At 37.3% G+C, this 18,689-nt stretch overlaps 2 long non-coding RNA genes across 3 annotated transcripts; one reads left to right on the top strand and one right to left on the bottom strand.

Moving 5' to 3' along the window:
* The first annotated feature begins 6,259 nt into the window (after positions 1-6,259).
* LOC113987006 lies at positions 6,260-12,691 on the top strand. 2 transcript variants are annotated; one of them, XR_005564656.1, is made up of 5 exons: positions 6,260-6,840; positions 10,089-10,457; positions 10,825-10,925; positions 11,573-11,616; positions 12,522-12,691. It is a non-coding gene; the product is annotated as an uncharacterized LOC113987006 (long non-coding RNA). The 2 variants fall into 2 exon arrangements; XR_005564657.1 differs by having other exon boundaries at positions 10,089-10,873.
* A 4,284-nt stretch (positions 12,692-16,975) lies between these two features.
* On the bottom strand, positions 16,976-18,475 carry LOC113987000. The gene is made up of 2 exons (XR_003540344.2): positions 18,434-18,475; positions 16,976-17,326 (listed from the first exon to the last, which is right to left on the bottom strand). It is a non-coding gene; the product is annotated as an uncharacterized LOC113987000 (long non-coding RNA).
* Positions 18,476-18,689: the final 214 nt, after the last annotated feature.

Below are 18,689 nucleotides of genomic sequence, written 5' to 3'. Positions count from 1 at the left end.
TTAATGTTTTCCTCTAAACTCCAGACAGGGATAGAGCATCACGCTCCAAAATCGTGGGGTGTGTCGCCGGCTGTGTCCTGGTTCCGCAGCTGTTGTGGGCAGGTACAAAACCGAGCTCTGGGTTGTACAAGCCCAGAGCAGCCCTTTCAGGTGCGTACCACGAGTTTTAATTTCTGCTGTTTCTTTCAACAGTCCCATAGGGCTCTTTCTGCCATACCTCCTATCATTTTTCCTGAACTTTTGCTTGGCAAGTCATGGAATATACTGTCTACATGTGAAAAATAGAAACCCAATCGGGTGATTTCCAATCAGAATTTATTATATAATAAAAGCAAATTCAGCGCTGGGTGATCAGGGAGGAGGTTCAACAACTCCCAACGCCTGTCACAGCCAAAGAAGACAGTTGTTCTACATTTATTTTCAGCTACTTCATGAATATTCATTATACATAAGCATAAACATTACACATTGTTAAGTCAGACTTTTAACAGATGTTTTTCTTAACAAGAATGTTATCTATAAGCATCCACAATATATTGTTAGGTCAGACATTCAACAGATATTTTCTTAACAAGAATGTTATCTATAAGCATCCATAATATAGTGCCAAATCAGACATTCAGCAGATGTTTGCTTGTTATCTATACAAAGTTATAAATTTTAAGAAAGGTGGTATTATCTAGCTAACTAAACAAAATTCTCTCACTATAAATCCTACACCAGGTAAAAGGGAGGTAACTTGTTTTATCTCTTTATAGGGGCCCAATTAAGTTTTACGATTTGTTTTTCTTTTCTCTCTCCAGGTCATATTGACCTTACACTGTTTCCTCTTAATTAGCCCGAATCATTTTCTCAGTTTATCACATACATGATTGTACTCAGACTGGATTCTGCATTAAGAGTGATAAGCTACTGTGCTAGACTATAGAAGGATTTGTACTCCTGGCTTTCTAAAGCACAGCATCACATTCAGTCCCTTTGACATCTCTAGTAGGAAAATACAGTAGAGGGGTGGTTTGGTTTTTGGGTTTTTTTTCAATTTACCTTTCAGGACTACAGATTTTTCATAGTCTATTGTTGGATGATAAAAATTTATTTTTGACTCCCTCTCTGTGCTAAAAATATAATCCATTGCTAACAGTGGTGTTGAGTTTGTGGTTTGATCATGAAGTACAAGCTTGTGTGCTTGTGTGAAATCCTTTTGAGGCTACTTGGACCTCATGGATCTCCACCAACATAAATTAAAATTGTAAGAATTAAACCAGTGATAATCTTCAGCAGTTCCAATTTGCGTAAGTTCCTTATTTGATGCTGCAACAACACAGTATTCCAATTATAAAAGTGTTTATTAGCAGCTAATCAATTCTAAATACATAGATTAAATACAGTAGGTTTTTATTCTGATTTTGAATTTTGGAAATTTTACCACTCAAAAACTGTCAACGAAACACTGCTAAAATTCCTTAAGAAGTTTCTCTAGGATATTCTCTTAAGAAGTGTTCTCTAGGGAAACAGAAGAGAGGCTACTATCTAGTAATGGCATTAATCAACACTAAAAGAGAATAGGGAGAATCCCTCACCGAAGGGAGAGAAAAGCTTCTGGGGACAGGCTTTGAACAGGTTTTAACTCAGATTCCTGCTCTCTGTCAGGTATTTCACAGTTCATAGAATCACAGAGTATTCTGAGTTGGAAGAGACCCACAAGGATCCTCAAAGTCCAGCTGCACAGGACAATGCCAAGAGTCACACCATGTATCTGAGAGTATCACCCAAACACTTCTTGAACTCTGTCAGGCTTGGTGCTGTGACCACTTCCTTGGGGAGCCTGTTCCAGTGCCCAGCCACCCTCTGGGTCAAGAACATTTCCCAGGCGTCCAACCTAAACCTCCTCTGACACAGCTTTAGGCCATTCCCTTGGGTCCTGTCCCTGATCACCACAGAGAAGAGATCAATGCCTGCCCCTCCTCTTCCCCTCATGAGAAAGTTGTAGACTCTGTGAGGTCCCACCTCAGTCTCCTCAGGGCTGAACAAGCCAATTAACCCAGCAGCTCCTTGTGGCTTCACCTCCAGACCTTTCCCCATCCTCGTGGCTCTCCTTTGGATGCTGTCTAATAGCTTAATATCTTTCTTACATTGCAGCGCCCAAAACTGCACACAATATTCAAGGTGAGGCCACACTAGTGCAGAGCAGAGCTGGACAACCCCCTCCCTCAACTGGAGGACACTGCAAGAGACAGTTTCAAAAGCTTTACTGAAATCCAAAAAGAGTGCATCAACTGGCTTCCTTTGATCAACTAGGTGGGTTACCTTGTTGTAAAAAGAAATGAAGTTTGTCAAGCAGGACTTTCCCCTATGGAACCCATAGTGACTGATGATTGCATTGTCCTGGTTTCTTTTGTGTTAGCAGAGAGTACTTTATGTTAAAAGTGCTACTAGTGAAAAAGAGAGAACCCAAACCAAAACAAATGCTCTTTGATGTACTATCTACCTGACCTAAATGCACATATTATTACCATTATAGAGTTGCCAGTTCTAACAGGTATATAGTGTATACAGACATAGATAAAATTGTGTCTGATAGTGTTGATTTTCCAGGTTTACTGAAACCCCAAATTCAAATGGATTATGTTGCTCTCTCTCCTTGACCAACTATTTCTTATTTTTTAGCTAGTAACTTATGTTATTCCACAGTAGCTGGCCATCTGATTCCTTTTTTACTGCACTGAAGAAACAGTGCATACATTGAAAATCAAATAGGTCATAGAGTAAGAAAATAAACATATTCCTTAAATGAAGTATAGGTAACATGCTCTAAATCTCACCCTAAAATTACTTTAGGCTACTGTGTTTTGTTGGAGGGGTTTTTTTTCTGAAACCTTATCCTAATAATCTCCTCTCAGCTTGGGTCCTTGATAAATTAATCAAACCATAATCTTATCTTAGATTTTGAAATGCTGATGTCAGTGCCATTTAAACGTTTCTTCTGCATTGTTACTGTCTCTTGGTTTATTCCATGTCCACACTACAGGGGAATCTTTCTGCAGGGTTGATGCAAAGGTTTTGTTGACTTGTAAAGGCTTTGATGCTATTTGACCAATACTAATTTTAAAGCCGGAAGGACCTATTGGGTAATTAAGTTCTTTGGGTTTAGTACTAAGAAACTAGTAAAGAAACCGTTCTCATAAATGTTTCCTCATTTGTACATACATACAGCAGAAAAATGTGAATTAGTAAATGAACGCAAGTACTTCAAACAGCATCTGCTTTCCTTTTTTTTTTTTTTGCACTCTTTAATGTAGATGTTGTTTATTAATAGAAGTAGGAGGACAGAAGCTTAATCAGAATTTGCAGTCTATGTGGAACTCTCATTAAGCTAGAGAAAGGTCATTTTTGCTCCAAAAGGCCTCCCCAAGAGAGAGGGCAGTTTCATATCAGATGTTTTTGCCTAACACAAGAAGTGCTTTCCTTTCACATTAGCTTTGAACAAGCAGTTTCTGATTTGTTCTGCCTCATCCTGTGAGTCCAGGATGAATTTGGAGAGGTCAAGTATTCTAGAGGGTCAGCTCTGTCCAGTTATCTCACAAATAAAATTACTAGGCCTTAAATCACTGTGGAAAATTTACATCATCAAGTAGGTTTTTCAGATATATAAATAGAGTAAAAGTCTTTACCAGTGACACTGATACAAACCCTCTGGATGAGATATGGACATGGCGTACTGGGATCCAAACTTTCATTAGTAAAAAGAATTTATGACCTGAATGTTTTGATTTACAAGCATATGTTCTCTTCACGCTAGTTACTAGCAGTGTGTCTACATTAGCAGTTTGGGTTGGAGGAGTGATGCAATTTTAAGCCAAATCAAGAGCTGCCTTATGTTAAGTTCTCAAAGTGGTTTTGAAGTTTGCCTTTCAGAGAAAACTAAACTGGGTACTGTGCTTCAAGTAAGTTTAATGGGGGCATTGTTTTTGGCTTTGTTCTGTCTGAACCCACCCAGTCACAAGACCCGCTAGCTTGCATTTAACACTCATTTACAGCTGCCGAGCTCAGAAACCCAAGAAAGCCCCATGACATGGTGAGGAGCTCATATACTATATTAAGAAGTCAGTGCTCTATGCAGTGTGCTCATTTACCCAATGATTATCATTCTAACCAGCTTTTAAAATAACTTTACACTCCTAAGCATCCAGGAAAACAAATATATTGATAATATATTTTAATCACTTAAACCAGATGCTGTCATTTTCTTGTCACAAATTCTACTCATGTTTAAATGAAACTTTCCCAGCTTCTCATATCTTAGCATAGTTTGTCAAAAACGACATGAAGATGATTTTCATTCAAGTTGTTTTACAGACAATTTAGATTGACTCTGCTGAGAAGAGCAGCATTCCACCTGCTTTCATCTCCCCCTGCCTCCCCATCACTTCCACTGCTACAGTACTTCTTTGTGTAAATTTTTGCTGTAGATTAGAGGGTGAATTCTATCTGAAAACAGATCTGGATTAATACTAACCTCTCAGTTTTGGGGGTTTTGTTGTTGTTGAGGGTGTAGGGTGTGTTTGCTGCATTGGTTTAGTCTGGATTACTTTTCCATTGTTTTTAAATGTTGTGCTGCAACAGTTTTTTTTTTTTAGTATTTGCAGTCAGTGAGTGGAAACATGAAAAGCAGTTTACGTTCTTGAAAAGGAGAATTATTTTATAATGGTTCGGTGTGAAAGGGGGACTGAAGGAGAGGTTGTTCCAGTCAGAATTAAGGTAATTCCACATTACTAACAGCAGGTATTAGCAGCAAAAGGTCAAGACAAGAGTTTGCACTTAGTTCAAGCCATAATTTTACTGAAAATGTAGGTCACACTAAATTTTCCACATAATTAAACAAAATTAATAGATCTGATTAAGAGATGTTCTGTGTGGATTTGATTAGCATGCTGATAAAATGGAATTTGTTTTGGAACTTCCTAGAGGAGAATACAAGAGACTAGTCAGGTAGATAGTGGGAACAAAAATGTGTGTTCATTATTAAAGTGAAATCCTTACACATTCAGGAGAAGAGCAGGCTGAGAGCATCCACGAAAAAAAGAGCGCAGTAGTTCATTTTGTGCTTAATCACGAGGTGAGGACCAGATTTATTTCTGAGATCTCAGTAGGAAAATACCAGGTGGTGCAGGTGTTGTAGTGTTAATCTTTTCTTCATGTAGAGAAATAAGAACTGTAGAGATTACATCTACATATTCCATTTAAATTTTTAATGTATGTGACTCTGCAGCACTGAAATGTCATATAAAAAATGAAGAGCTATATTCTCCCTCCACGAAAGAACCCAGGAGGTTTTTTCCCTGGCTAAAATTGCCATGCTGTTTTTCTTCTCTCATTATCGGAGAGGGGAAATTCTGAATAAGAAAATGCATCACTGATTTGGATTTTGGTTATGTTATTGTTAATGCCAGCATTTGATTACAGAGTGAGGAAAAGATGTTTCTAGAGTCAGAAGTCTGTGATATTGCGGGGGTTTTTTAATTTAAATATGGATTTTTATTTTGAATATACATTGAAAATGCGGCATGGGCAGGTCAACAAGCCTGTTTGCACGATATACACAGCAATCAGTGGGTTGCATCAATACTGGCACATTACATGTCTAGGAATGCTGGTAGAGACTGTGGCTGGCTGGTGTGGCTTGGCCCACACCTGAACAAGTGAACCCCCTTCATCCTCAGGCCTGAGTGTTTATATCCAACCTGCCTAATGGGAATGGTCATCATGATGTTCTGTCTCCCAAACCATACCCAGAAACTGGGAGGATATGAATTGGCAGAAGTTTGAAGTATGACGAGGAACATGCTAATACTTTAACACTATGAGCATTCACATGCCAGTGACTGGGAGTTATCTAACATTATCTAACTTAACAGTGGAGGCATAATACCTTGTTACTTCTGCCACTCAAAAGTGGCATTTATTTACTCTTTCCCATAGGTAACAATTGTGGCAAGCTCTTAAATATTATAATATTAGAGCACCTACCTCTAATCCACCTTGGGGAGATGGTAATGTTTTTATTACCTATTCATAAGTTAGAGAAAACAGATATTATGCCGAGTAAATAATGTTTTGGTTGCATATGTGGAAGGCTTGTCATCTTCAGAAAGTAAAAATGCCACAAAGAAAAATTAAAACAGCAATTCCAACCTTACTGTTATTTAAGGCAATGAGAAAAAAACTGAGTCCAAAGTAGGGACTTAGGTAAAATAAAATAAAAATTAAAGATGTATTTTGATACATCTATGTTAATATTTCTGTAAATTAAAAAAAAAAAAAAAGAAGTAGCCCATTTCCCAGTCTGTTTCAGTGACTTCTGGAGATTACTCTCATTATCTTATTTATGTAGTGGAATATAAAATAATAAAATTATTCTTTCTTAATTTTCTGTATTCTGTGTGTATGAATTTACAATGCTGCCTTTTCTTTTTTTTTTTTACCTTTACCGTTTGCCTTGGAAATTGATTTTCCACTTTTCCATCTGAGTGTATACCTACAGTCTGGCTTCTTAATACCTGCAGGCACTGAGCCCAAGCACCTCTGGAGAAGTGAGAGGCAGGCAGGGCTCTGACAGCTACGTGATTCTTGTAACTATAGAGCAAACTCAAATTTCCTTATTTTACTGCAATTATAATGTATATTCCATAGATTCTGCCAGAGATACCTCTTTCTTTTTGCAGAGGATATCCAGAAGTTTTGCCTTGCTGGAGATCAAATAAAACCATTTCAGCCTGCAATTGGGGTGGAAATGGAGGAAGAGAGCAATGAGACAGTCACAATGTCATTTACAGCATGAAAGTAAGAGATTTTTCTGTTTGCATATTGACTTGCTCCTCAAGTATCCTAAATACTTATCAGAACCCTTTTTTGAGTACTTGTATGAAGATGATATAATAAAAAATAATTTGTAGTTTGTTTGTGAATGTTACCAGATTAGTGATTACCATCTGGCATCTGTGTAGCATCTGTTTAACATATTTACTATAGGCATAATTAGCAACAGCAGTTGCAACTCCTTCTGTCACCGTGTGTCTCAAGTGAAGAAAAGAAAGTACTTTTGCATAAATCATCAGATGGTCTTTAATTAAAATGCAGGGTTCTAAACAAAGACCTTGTAAGAGCTTAAAGAGCTATCATGAACTCATGATCCCTTAGACAAACAGCCTACAGCTCAGCAATACTACACAGGTTTTTATAACAGCAACTGAGTGTTACTTTTGTCTTTTGAATTGAATAAATAAATGTGGGTCATTGATACAGGATTAGTTTCAATCATCCTTCCCAAATGTATATTTCAAAAAAATTCTTCTAAATCTTTCATAAGCTCTTTGCAAATCTTTTGAATCCTGTAAAAACTGGTCTTCAGGACAGATTGGGAAATCCTGTCCCTCCGGAAGGTGTTTATCTCAAGGCAAGGATAATAGGCTTTGTAGCACAGATGGAGTATGCTATTTATTGTCCTTTTTCATAACTCAGCCCTGAAAAATTAATCCATTTGTTAAATAGTCTTTCAGTCAAAATGCTATTTAATGTTTAGTTAATTGAAAAAAAAAGGCAATTCAATCTCTAAATGAAGGCAAGTCTGGAAACTGAGTGGAAACATTTTTTATTCTTAGAGATGTAGAGTCAAACAAGTGCCTAAAGTTCTTTGGTCAGCGAAGGGTTTGGCTTTATTTTTAAGTCTGTTTCTGCCTATGTGTAAGCAAGTGACTATTGTAGAGAAACTTCCTGCGGTAGTGTACTCATTCTGTCCCCTTTTGGTTTTGACTTTGGTTAGACAACCTAAATTAGTTGTCACAAGTGAAATATCAATCAATACAGAAGAACTTGCTATTCTAACCTGAAAATAAGTTAATAAAAGTTACCCTAGCGGGCTAAAATAAGGCCCAGCTTGTTTTTTAGTACATGTGCTCTAAGAACACGTTCTGTCAAGCCACAAGTCTTTCCCAATCACAGGGCATAATTCCACAGTCTCCTCCCCTTTCAACTGCATTCTACCTGGAGTAGACTCAATCATGCTGAAGATATGGCTTTACTAATTTCTGTCACTTCTGTCTCTGCACAGTAATCTGTATTCAGGGATTTCAGTGTCAAAGTAGCTTCATAAAAGCAAATAATATTATTTTACTATTATTGACATATTGCAGTGCTGACTTCTTTTGTAGGTAATAGCTTGACACCTCCAGCTCTGCCAGTATATCAAATAACTTTTGGAAGGTAATTTTTTACTCTTCTTCTGGAAGAGATTTGATTAATCATTTAGGTAGCAAAAGTTCTACGTCTCCCTATATAATTCTGGAGATATCTATTTGTCAAGCACTGATGAATATTATACCTTCATTTCTAAGGTGCAACATAGGCTTTAATGATGTCATTAAAGCTAGTTTGTGGTTTTGTTTTGGGGTTTTCTTAGGATATTTTTGTAATAAGTGTTGGAAACTAATCTTCAAATTCTACAGTTGTGATCAAAAACACCTACATCACTGAACTGAGTTTTTAGAATGGCTGTGTCACCTTTCATTGGTCTGCTTCTGTGTCGCCATGGCAATAGGACAAAGAACTAAATGAAGACACATTGTTAAAACATAGTCATAAAATAACATCTTATTTTGAAGCAAAAGTTCTGTGCCTATAGGAATGGAGTTACACTAGAGTTACATTGTTAAACTCAGTAAGTTTATGATTGTTTTTCTTTTAATTTCTTGTCTTTTGTTAGAAGATAATTGTAATCATTCTTGTCATAAAGCAACCTAAACACAAACTTAGGCGTGCTGTGGTAGGGTAAAAAGCCTCCTAACTATCTCTGAGGGTGTATTTGCTCCTGCAGGACTTGGAAAGTTGTCTTGAGTTGGCACATTAGATCTCATATTTGGAGTTATCTGCTGTATCTGTGCTGATGTTTCTCCTTTGGCTTGCAGAGACATTATATTATCTCCTTTGTGAAACGGAAGCTGAGTGTCTGCTGAACAGATGCCATGTATTTAAAAATACATCCTAAAAATTTATCCTAGGAAATACTTATGCCTCATCTCTTTAGCTTTGTGCACCATTCATTCTGCAAACAGCTTGGTTCTCTGTTTCTCTCAGATGAAAATTTCTGTTGTGCTTGAAGTCTTTCTGGTTTTGCTATCGTCTTATCTAAAAATGCATTCAGGAAAGTGATATTTTGAATAATGTAATATGTAAATAGAAAGTGTATCTTGTAAACTTCCTAGAACCTTTTTGGGAATAAGCTTTAGGACTACCTCTATTAAATCTGCTGTTGTCATTCCCTGTCCTCACCAAACAAATAATATTCACTGTATTGTTATTAATTAAATATTTAAATGCTTTCCCCCCCCCCCTTCTAGAAAACAGACTGCAAAACAAGGCTTTGTTCTAGATATCTCGATTTCTCAGGTCTGCCTCCTCTCAGAAGCATCCCAACAAGATGACTGACATGATGCATAACTTGTACCATTCATGAGGCAATACTGAATATGCTAAAACAAAATAAACAGGAACAGTTTAGTTTTGATGAGTAAAAAATAAAGAACAATTTCACGCTATGGACAATTTAATCAGTTTCATTAAACTGAGTATTCTCCAGAAATTAATTTTCTTTTCAGTTGCGTCAAATCTTGAGGAGTTTGTTTTATCTTTTGCCTCATACGAGTAAATGTTTCAACACATCGTCCAGTCATTTCTGTTAAATCATGGGGGTTTTCTAACTATTGTGCTGCTGTTTGTATTTCCTAGAAATGTGACTACAGTGTTTGATACAGATGTTGCATTTGCAGCAGTGGACGTGAACGAACAAGTCATGGCTGAGACTGGAACTAAATTGTTACAGAGGCATGCTATTGCAATACTAATTAAAAATAAGCAATTTATTAAACTATTAAATTTGTAGGACTGTATTTAGAATTTACACACAAATATTTGTAGAATCTGTCAGTATTTTATTCTAAGGCATCTGGCCTTCTTAGATGATTTTACATTCTGCTGTAGTTATTGCTGCTGCAGTGATTTTTCTCAAAAGTATTTGAATCTTTTTTCACTAATAGGTGAAAAAGACTCAGCTGGCACTTCTAACGCTCTGGAGCACCCACAAACAGAATCCATCTGTGGCTATGTCATTACCACCACTGGAAAACATTAATAAAACGTTAGGTAGGAAAGGAGTGTGTGCTTTCACTCACAGGAACTCTTTGACCGAGAAATACATTTAAAACTCAAGAGGATATATTAAAATATGTGATTCCAGGTTATTACTCTTCCACATTTTGTCAAATCCCTGGCAGTCCGTTATTTTCAGCTCCTTTTTTTTTTCTCTCTTAAATAAGATAAAATGCTGCAGAGGCTAAATGCAGAGTCTTCACATTACTATTCTGTCCATCCAGTGTTGGAATTGATTAAAGTAAATTAAATGACAGGTAAGATTTTCTTTCTGACAATGATGTCCTTTCTTATTCTTCCTTTTTTTCAGAGTTGCTTAGTTTAAATGTATTAGTTTAGGGATTTCTTTCTGATGACTGCATTAATAGAGCAATTCCCCCAAGGAAAGGAGAAAGAAAGAGATTCCTATTTGTGTGAACCTTTCCTTCCCTGTTGGAAACACTTTAACTTCTTCAGGCATTTCATTGTTCCACTTTTGAAAGCCTTTGTTTTTTATAGCATCTCTGTTCATAGCAAGAACAGTATGCACTTCTGGTTTACATATTTTTTTAATTCTAATACTTCTCACAAACTGATGGTGGCAGTGATGATTGTAAAAGATTATATCTGTGATTACTTTTTTAGCTTGAAGAGAATCCAGTGCCATTTGCAGAAGAGTAAACTGGATAAGAAGGTGAAACCACAAAATTCCTTTTTCAGTTTTTCATCTGAGACCTGGGATATAGGTAAAAGACAGAGAAGTTGCACTTTTCAGACACTAGAAGTAAATGACATATATTTGTTAAAACTTTAAAATATGGCTATATTCTACTATAATTCCATAATAAGAAAAATGAAGATGCTTGGGTATACACTTCTAATGAAATAGTATGTGTCCAGTGCACTGATGATTTTGCTTCTCCTCCTAAAAACTTGCATGGTTGTATTTCAACCAGAGTTTGAAACATCATTTGAAGAAGAGCATCTGTCCAGTGAAACAATCTAAATTTATTAGATTGCTCAAGTTCTATGGCAGATTCAGCTCTATACCAAGCAAAGCATATTGCTTTACATGTTTTGGAAATATTTTTTTCAGATAAAGAACGAATATAGTCACATTTGGCATAGGTGAGTTTCTCTATTTCCTTTTTACCTGAGAGCCAGCTGTTACCCTCTTGTCATGGCTTAATTTTATACACATCATTATTATCAAACCAGCATAATACACTGAACCACGACCAGGAATGTGTGGCACTATGTAATATTTAGATTCTGATATTCCAGTCATAAAACTTGAGCTCATGTTTCCATATTGTTGCTCCATGCTTAATATTTCAATGCTCTTAAAATCAGTCTTTACTCACAGATTTCACAGAATTTTCTTCCTTTTCAGTGAACATCATAAATGGTTTGGCATCACTGAAGGGGTTTATTACAGTAAGTAAATCAGTTTGGTTGTATCCTAAAGAATGCTTCTTTGTATGGCATGCTTACTATTGCAAAACTCTAATATGCAACTTTTACTCTTTTTTTTTCTTTTTCTTTAGGTCAGCCTCTGAGATTTTCTGTAATTTAGTCTATTTGAAGTAAATTTCCCCTAATAACAAACACAGTCACATCTGAATATTATTTTCCCTATAATTTATCTTTTGGAGTTTCATACCTCTCATTGCTTGCTTACAACAGAAAGAGAGGAAATTCCTTCCTTCCTTCCTTCTTTCTGTAAGGAATAATCTGTAATTTGTAAATTAAGGCTGCACTTGGGCCAAAGAACCCCAAGGTTCTTTGAAAAGGAAAATTCTTTTGACACCAAAGGATCACATGTAGACTACTTAGGGCAGCAGGTTTTGGTTAGTGCCATATTTTGTTAGTGCCAGAAGTAGGCTTCTCGTCTGTAACTGAAGATCCTCGATGCTGGCATAATGTGTAAGATACTAATATAATGGATGATTTGAAAATAGGATGGAAAGATGAAAATGATGATTAATACAGAGTAACACAAAGGGGAAAATAACACTAACTATACCTGTTAGGCTTCACCCGGAAATGAGATCACAGAATCATAGAATCATTTGGTTTGGAGGGGACCTTAAAGATCATTTAGTTCCAACCTTCCTGCTGTGGGCAGGGACACCTTTCACTAGACCACAGCCTTGAATACTTCCAGGGATGGGGTATCCACAGCTTCTCTGGGTACCCTATTACGGTGTCTCACCACTCTCATAGTGAAGAATTTTCTTGTAATGCCTAATCTAAATCTACTCTCTTTCAGCTTAAAGCCATTCCCCCTTGTCTTATCACTGCATGCGCTTGTCAAAAGTTCCTCTCCATCTTTCTTCTAGGCTCCCTTTGGATACTGGAAGGCCGCAATGAGGTCACCCTGAAGCCTTCTCTTTTCCAAGCTGAACAATCCCAATTCTCTCAGCCTTTCCTCATAGGAGAGGTGCTTTCTTCCAATCATCTTGGTAGCCCTCCTCTGGAGTCACTACAACAGGTTGATTATCCTTCCAGTGCTGAGACAGAGCTCTCCAGGTGGGATTTCACCAGAGCAGAGTAGAGGGGCAGAATCCCCTCCGTTGACCTGCTGGCCATGCTGCTTTTGATGTAGCCCAGGATACAATTGGCTTTCTGGGCTGCAAGTGCACATTGCTGTCACATGTCCAGCCTCTTATCCACCAGCACTCCCAAGTCCTTCCTGCAGGGCTGCTCTCCATCTGTTCATCCTCCAGCCTGTATTGATGCTGGGGGTTGTCCCAACCCAGATGCGGCACCTTGTATTTGGCCTTGTTAAACCTGATGAGGTTCCCATGGGCCACTTCTCAAGCTTGTCCAAGTCCCTCTGGATGGCTTCCCAGCCTTCAGGTGTGTTAACCACACCACTCAATTGGGTGCCATCTGCAAACAACATTCCAGGTCAATCACAGACATTTGCTGGAATATCAAAGTTTTGAAGTTTAATATTTGATTCACCTAAACTGATTATGTGGATTTCAAATTTTATCTTCATGTAAGCTTTTTAAAAAATATTTAAAGTAATTCTATGTCTATTTTGTTCTTGCCAAATAGATTTGTAGTGTCTTGAATCTTTGGCTTATCAGTGTCTTTGTTTATTCCACAGGATGGCTCTTGGAATCTCAGTCCATAGTTGGGAAAATCTTGAAATGTAATGTTGATCATTTAATCAAGAATTTCTTACCAGAAAAAGCATTCGCTTAGTAAATAATTTTCTGTCATTAAAAAGCAGAATGTGTTATTGCTCTCTGTGTATAGTGGAACTCTCAATAAGATATACTTAGAATGTAAATGGATCTCTAAACTTGAAGTTTTCAAAACTGCCTGATTTTAATAATATAGCTTCGTCTCAACTTCTCTCACAGTATAGTGTCCTGGTTGCTAAGCACATCTCCTGGAGAAATGTGTGGAGGATGTGAAATAGTTGGAGTAGCAATAGAGATTCTCAATTTTTGTATCTGTTATATTAATATCTACTGATGCCTTTGAATTTTTAGGATTCTTAGCTTTTTGTAGATTTTAATGTAGCTGGAGTTTTCCTTCACTTTAGACCATTACTTACAGTTTGTGTGTCACATTCCTGAAGCTTTGGTTTAACTGTCTTTTAACTGTCTTTTCAAGGCAATAGATTTTTAGCAAGAACATTCCATTGGATTCTGTTGAGATGTGCACCTGGACCGGAATATCATGAGATATAGTCAACAAAACAAGATAAAAGGCTCAAGGCCCTTGGAGGGACTCCAGTGGGTGGTATTGGATGGATTGGATGTCCCCATTAGATATGATAATTAGTAAAAGATATAAAAATGTCAGAATTCCGCGTGTGGGCGCACACCTTTCATACTCCTTGCACCAGAAGGCCTTCATTAAAAGAGCTGTTCTCTATCTTATCTAATTTATCTGGAGAGTTTTTTTCTCCCGAAGATTTTAGGCATCACTTCTACATAAAAAAAAGGGAGAAAAGTCTCTCCTAGGAGAGAGGCAGAGATCACATCTGCTTTTCACATTTCAAATAATATGAATAATATTTCTCCCCAGGGAAGTGGTTGAGTCACCATCCCTTGGAAGTGTTCAAAAAATGAGTAGATGTGGTACTTCACAATACAGTTTTGTGGGAGTGGTGGTATTTGGTCAAAGGTTGGACTTGATGATTTCAGACATCTTTTCTAACTATAATAATTCTATGATTCTATATTTACTTAATTCATACACACACTGTCTACAGCATTCAGTCTGCACTCTGCCTATACCTGCTTTGCTGTTTGATTCTGTCAATTAGTGCTCTTTGCTAGCAGAAAACTACAGAGTGTCGGGGGTGGGAAAAACAGTTCCTTCTTTCTAAATTATTAAAGGGTGCAATGTTTCACCAAGGGTAAAAATCTTAAAAGTTTCTCATTGTTGCATGTATTAAAATTAAAGTAAATTAGAACCCAAGCAAACACAAACTGCAGAATTCCCAACAATGCATTACCAAGTTTAAGTGTGAAAGCCAGGAGCATGTTTGACAAACCACTAATGTGAATACTCTCACTTAGTAGTGATTGCATGGTGAATCAATTAGCTAGTGTTAGGGCAACTGATGTTCTTAAGTGATAGGGAGTACTTTGCAGAAAGTACCTTTTCTGTTGTCAAGAAATCATTTATATAGTAATGCTGCTTCCTTCTTCTGCTTCCTTGGGCCCAAATGGAACAGAAAAGCTACTGCCATTGATTGCTGTTCTTCTTGTGTCGCTGGGTATCTGTCGAAGGGTCCCGGTCCAAGGGGGGAAGAAGACACACAACACACACGAGGATGATGAGACAAAGAGATGTCTGCCTGCTCAGAGCAGCAGGCAGCCTTTTATTAGGTTTTCCTACTTCTAGTTTCTCACACACATAACACAAACATCTTTCTACAAAAATACTAAGGAATGTGCACCTGCACTCAGCTCAAGGCTGTGTCCATGGGAACTATCTGGTTAGCTTCACTGCTCCCATGGAAAACGGCCTAACACTCCACAATACTCCAAAGTCCTCAGACTTCAGTTGTGGGGCTGTGACTTCCCCCCACATTGTACTGTCCAACTCTCAGGGCCGCTTCCATGGGAATAGGCAGCCACCTCCACCTTTCTCAGGGGAACGGTCTTACTCCCCTCAATGCCTCCAGCTCTTCCGCTTCCAGGGGGCCCAGGGGTTCCATGGGCCTACCATCTCCCCCCACATTCTTGTGCTACAGTTCATACACTGCACAAAGAAATTGAAAGGGCTAGTTTTCAAAACACTGATGAAACCGGATGATTCATCTAATTGAAGGTGTGCTTTTAAATAAAATCTTATATATAAACCTTCTCAACATATAAAGATTAATTTCATTATGGAGATTCAATGACTATACTAAAGGATATTATAACAGATATATAACAGATTCCTTGTGCCAAAAGTGGAAGCTTTACAGACTTCATACTTTACAGGACATATAGGAACAGGATACAGAAACAGCCAGGAGAGCCCTGGAAATCTTCCTTCTTTTGACGAATGATATTCATCTGTTTCAGATGGTATTTTATACATGCTGGATCATCATACTATAGAAAATTGGGTCATTCAAATAATTATCATTAGAAGAAATTATTTTCTTTCTGCTTCTTTGGTGGATTTACAAGATTTTATTGTAATAAAACTTCATTTCTACACACAGTGGTGTTCACTGGGCTTTTGTGATTACGAATAAAGCAATAGAGTCCATAAGAAGGCAATTTCCATCTATTTGCTCTCAACTTGAACTTGGGAAAGACTGGGAGTCTGCTATGAAGAAGATACAAGGTATCAAGTTTATCTAACATCAATTACCTTTCTACATAAAATATTTAACCTTATAATTCTTTAAGATAATTGCAGAGTTATCTTTCCTTGCAGTTTTACATACAGTGCTTAAATTGAGGACATTTGATCTTACATTATTACTAAATAATAATTTTCACAGTCACAGAATTTAAGGTATGAAAACAAAGGGTCTTGCAGTTAGTAAGTCTTGATTTTACATATATGTAGTATTTTCTTTGCCTGTAACTGTTTAAAATACCTTAATACTTCATTTTTTACATTAATTTCCGGTTCATTGCACATTATAAAGCACTTTTATGATATCTTCATTTTGATTTCTGCTAAAATCTTATGTACTTTAATGGCACAGTAAATGAAGTGTAATGTAGCAATCCAGTTAAATATGGCAGATGTTTTGGCAGATACAAGAGTATAATTAACAAAGAAGTAATAAACATATTCATAACATATCAGTTTTCAGTCAGATGGTTTTGTAGTTCCTACAGCATGCCTTGAAATGCAGACAGCAGAACAGTTATTTTTCTCCTGCACTGCTTTTCTTATTGATCATAGGTCAATCTGTGAATACATAGATCAGTTTTGTTAGGAGGAATGAGTTCTCTCTTTTTTTCCTGCTGTTACTCTGCATTCTCATTTTATGCTGATGAAAAACTGACTCGTTAATTTTATTTTATACTGGACCAAACACTCAAGCCTAATAACAAAACCAGACTAAGGATGATTTATTTTGATTTAATGGGCTTTTCACAGGTGTTTAGTGAACACATTACATCTTCTAAATTAAGGTAAAGAACTTTGTACTTGGTGATCTGAGGAAATATTTGGAGACAGCGCAATGGCTTGCACTGAGGCAGGATCAATGTGTACAGAACACAGTCTACACTTGTTTGTCCGTTCTTTGAAAATACTCAGAAGTAGGAGATTCCACAGTGTTATAAGTAAAATCAGCACTAGGCTCAAATATTATAACAAAAAGTTTTATTATAGATTTATATAAAAATCAAATAAGCAAAAACAGCGCTGGGTGACTGGATGAGCTTTCTTTGCTCATCCAAGGCACACTTCAGTAATTCCAATCTGCCTTTTATAGGTTTGTAGCGGCTTATCTCTTTTAAAATCCCCTCCTTTGTTCATCAGGTCTATCTGCGCAGGCTCTGTTCTTGTCGCCAAGAGGCTTTACGCATGCGTTATCTTGTTGCTAGGAGACAAGCTCGGCTCCGCTCACTTTATCCTTTTGACGTAGTCAGCTTTTTCTGCGCATGTGCTATCTTGCCGCCGGGAGATAGTTCTGTTCTCTTTTTCAGTTCTTTTTCTTATCACATAACATAACAAAATATCACTAATTATGGTAACATAACATTATGGTTTGTGTGATATATAAACAATTGTGATTCGTGAAACAAATGGGTGACTACATTAAAAACAGAACAAATAGATTCTAAAACTCAACTACACCCCAAGGAAACAAAACAGACCCTCACAAGGTCAAAAGGCCTAAAACTTTCTCACTATCCTAAAAATGAAATATAGTACAACTTTAAGTCTTTAGGCGCCTACTCGTCCAAGAATACATGAATTATGACTGGCTGCAGAGATAGCTCTTTTAACCTTAACTGTAAATATAATAGAACTTTAAATCTTTAGGCGCCTGTTCGTCTAAGAATACATGAACTATGACTGGTTGTAGAGATAACTCTCAGCTTCAGCTGTGAGAAAACTTACACATTAAACATTTAGCCAAAAACCCACAGAATATACAGGTATATGATACAATCAATATGCATGAGGTAGTCAAGACAAACACTAAATGAAATTATTACTTGAAACTTATAGAAACTTGGGACTTTGTTTATCGCAATTTGTAATTACAGTGTTGCAAATATAATTTGATAAGCAAATTATCTCTCCTTTGGTCTTTATTGGCTATCACACACAGTACCATAGGTAATGCATTATACTGCCCTTGCAAATGGAGAATGCACCTAGCAGTAATAGAGAAGTGTTTTAAGAGGTTACTAGGGAAAACTGTGGAATTTCTTTCATAGATGTTTTCATGAGAATTGAAGCAAACATCTGCTAAGGGTGGAGTAGATAAACTTGATCTTGTAGAGGAAGTTGCCAAGAGGGATATCCTGACATCCTTCTGTTTCCAAGGTGTTCTGAATTGTTGTTTTCATATGTGTAAGATACTGGGTCTTTTTAGTAAAAATACAAAGGAAATATTTGTACTACACTTTCTATTTGAGAAGAGCTAGGATATGGGCTTCTTAAGAACTAGAAAGACTTCTTAATATAGACAATGATACAGCTTCTAAATCTGCTGTTTAGTCTTTGCATGGCCAACGGTATTCTGGGGCTGCATCCTAAGCAGCATGGCCAGCAGGTTGAGGAAGGGGATTCTGCCTTAATGAGACCCCACCTGGAGTGATGAGTTCAGCTCCGGGTCCTCAGCACAGGAAGGACATGGACCTGTTGGAGTGAGGCCAGAGGCCGTCACAAAGATGCTCAGAGGGCTGGAGCACCTCCCCTACGAAGACAGGCTGAGAGAGCTGAGTCTGTTCAGCCTGGAGAAAAGAGGGCTCCGGGGAGAGCTCACAGCACCTTCCAGTACCTAAAGGGGGAGTATAGAAAAGAGAAGAGTGACGTTTTTACACGGGGAGATAGGGCAAAGGGGA

The sequence above is a fragment of the Pipra filicauda genome, unplaced genomic scaffold (genome assembly GCF_003945595.2).
Source record: "Pipra filicauda isolate LSUMZ 115617 unplaced genomic scaffold, ASM394559v2 scaffold346_size766342_pilon, whole genome shotgun sequence".
NCBI lineage: Eukaryota > Metazoa > Chordata > Aves > Passeriformes > Pipridae > Pipra > Pipra filicauda.
This window is presented reverse-complemented; position numbering and strand designations above follow the sequence as displayed.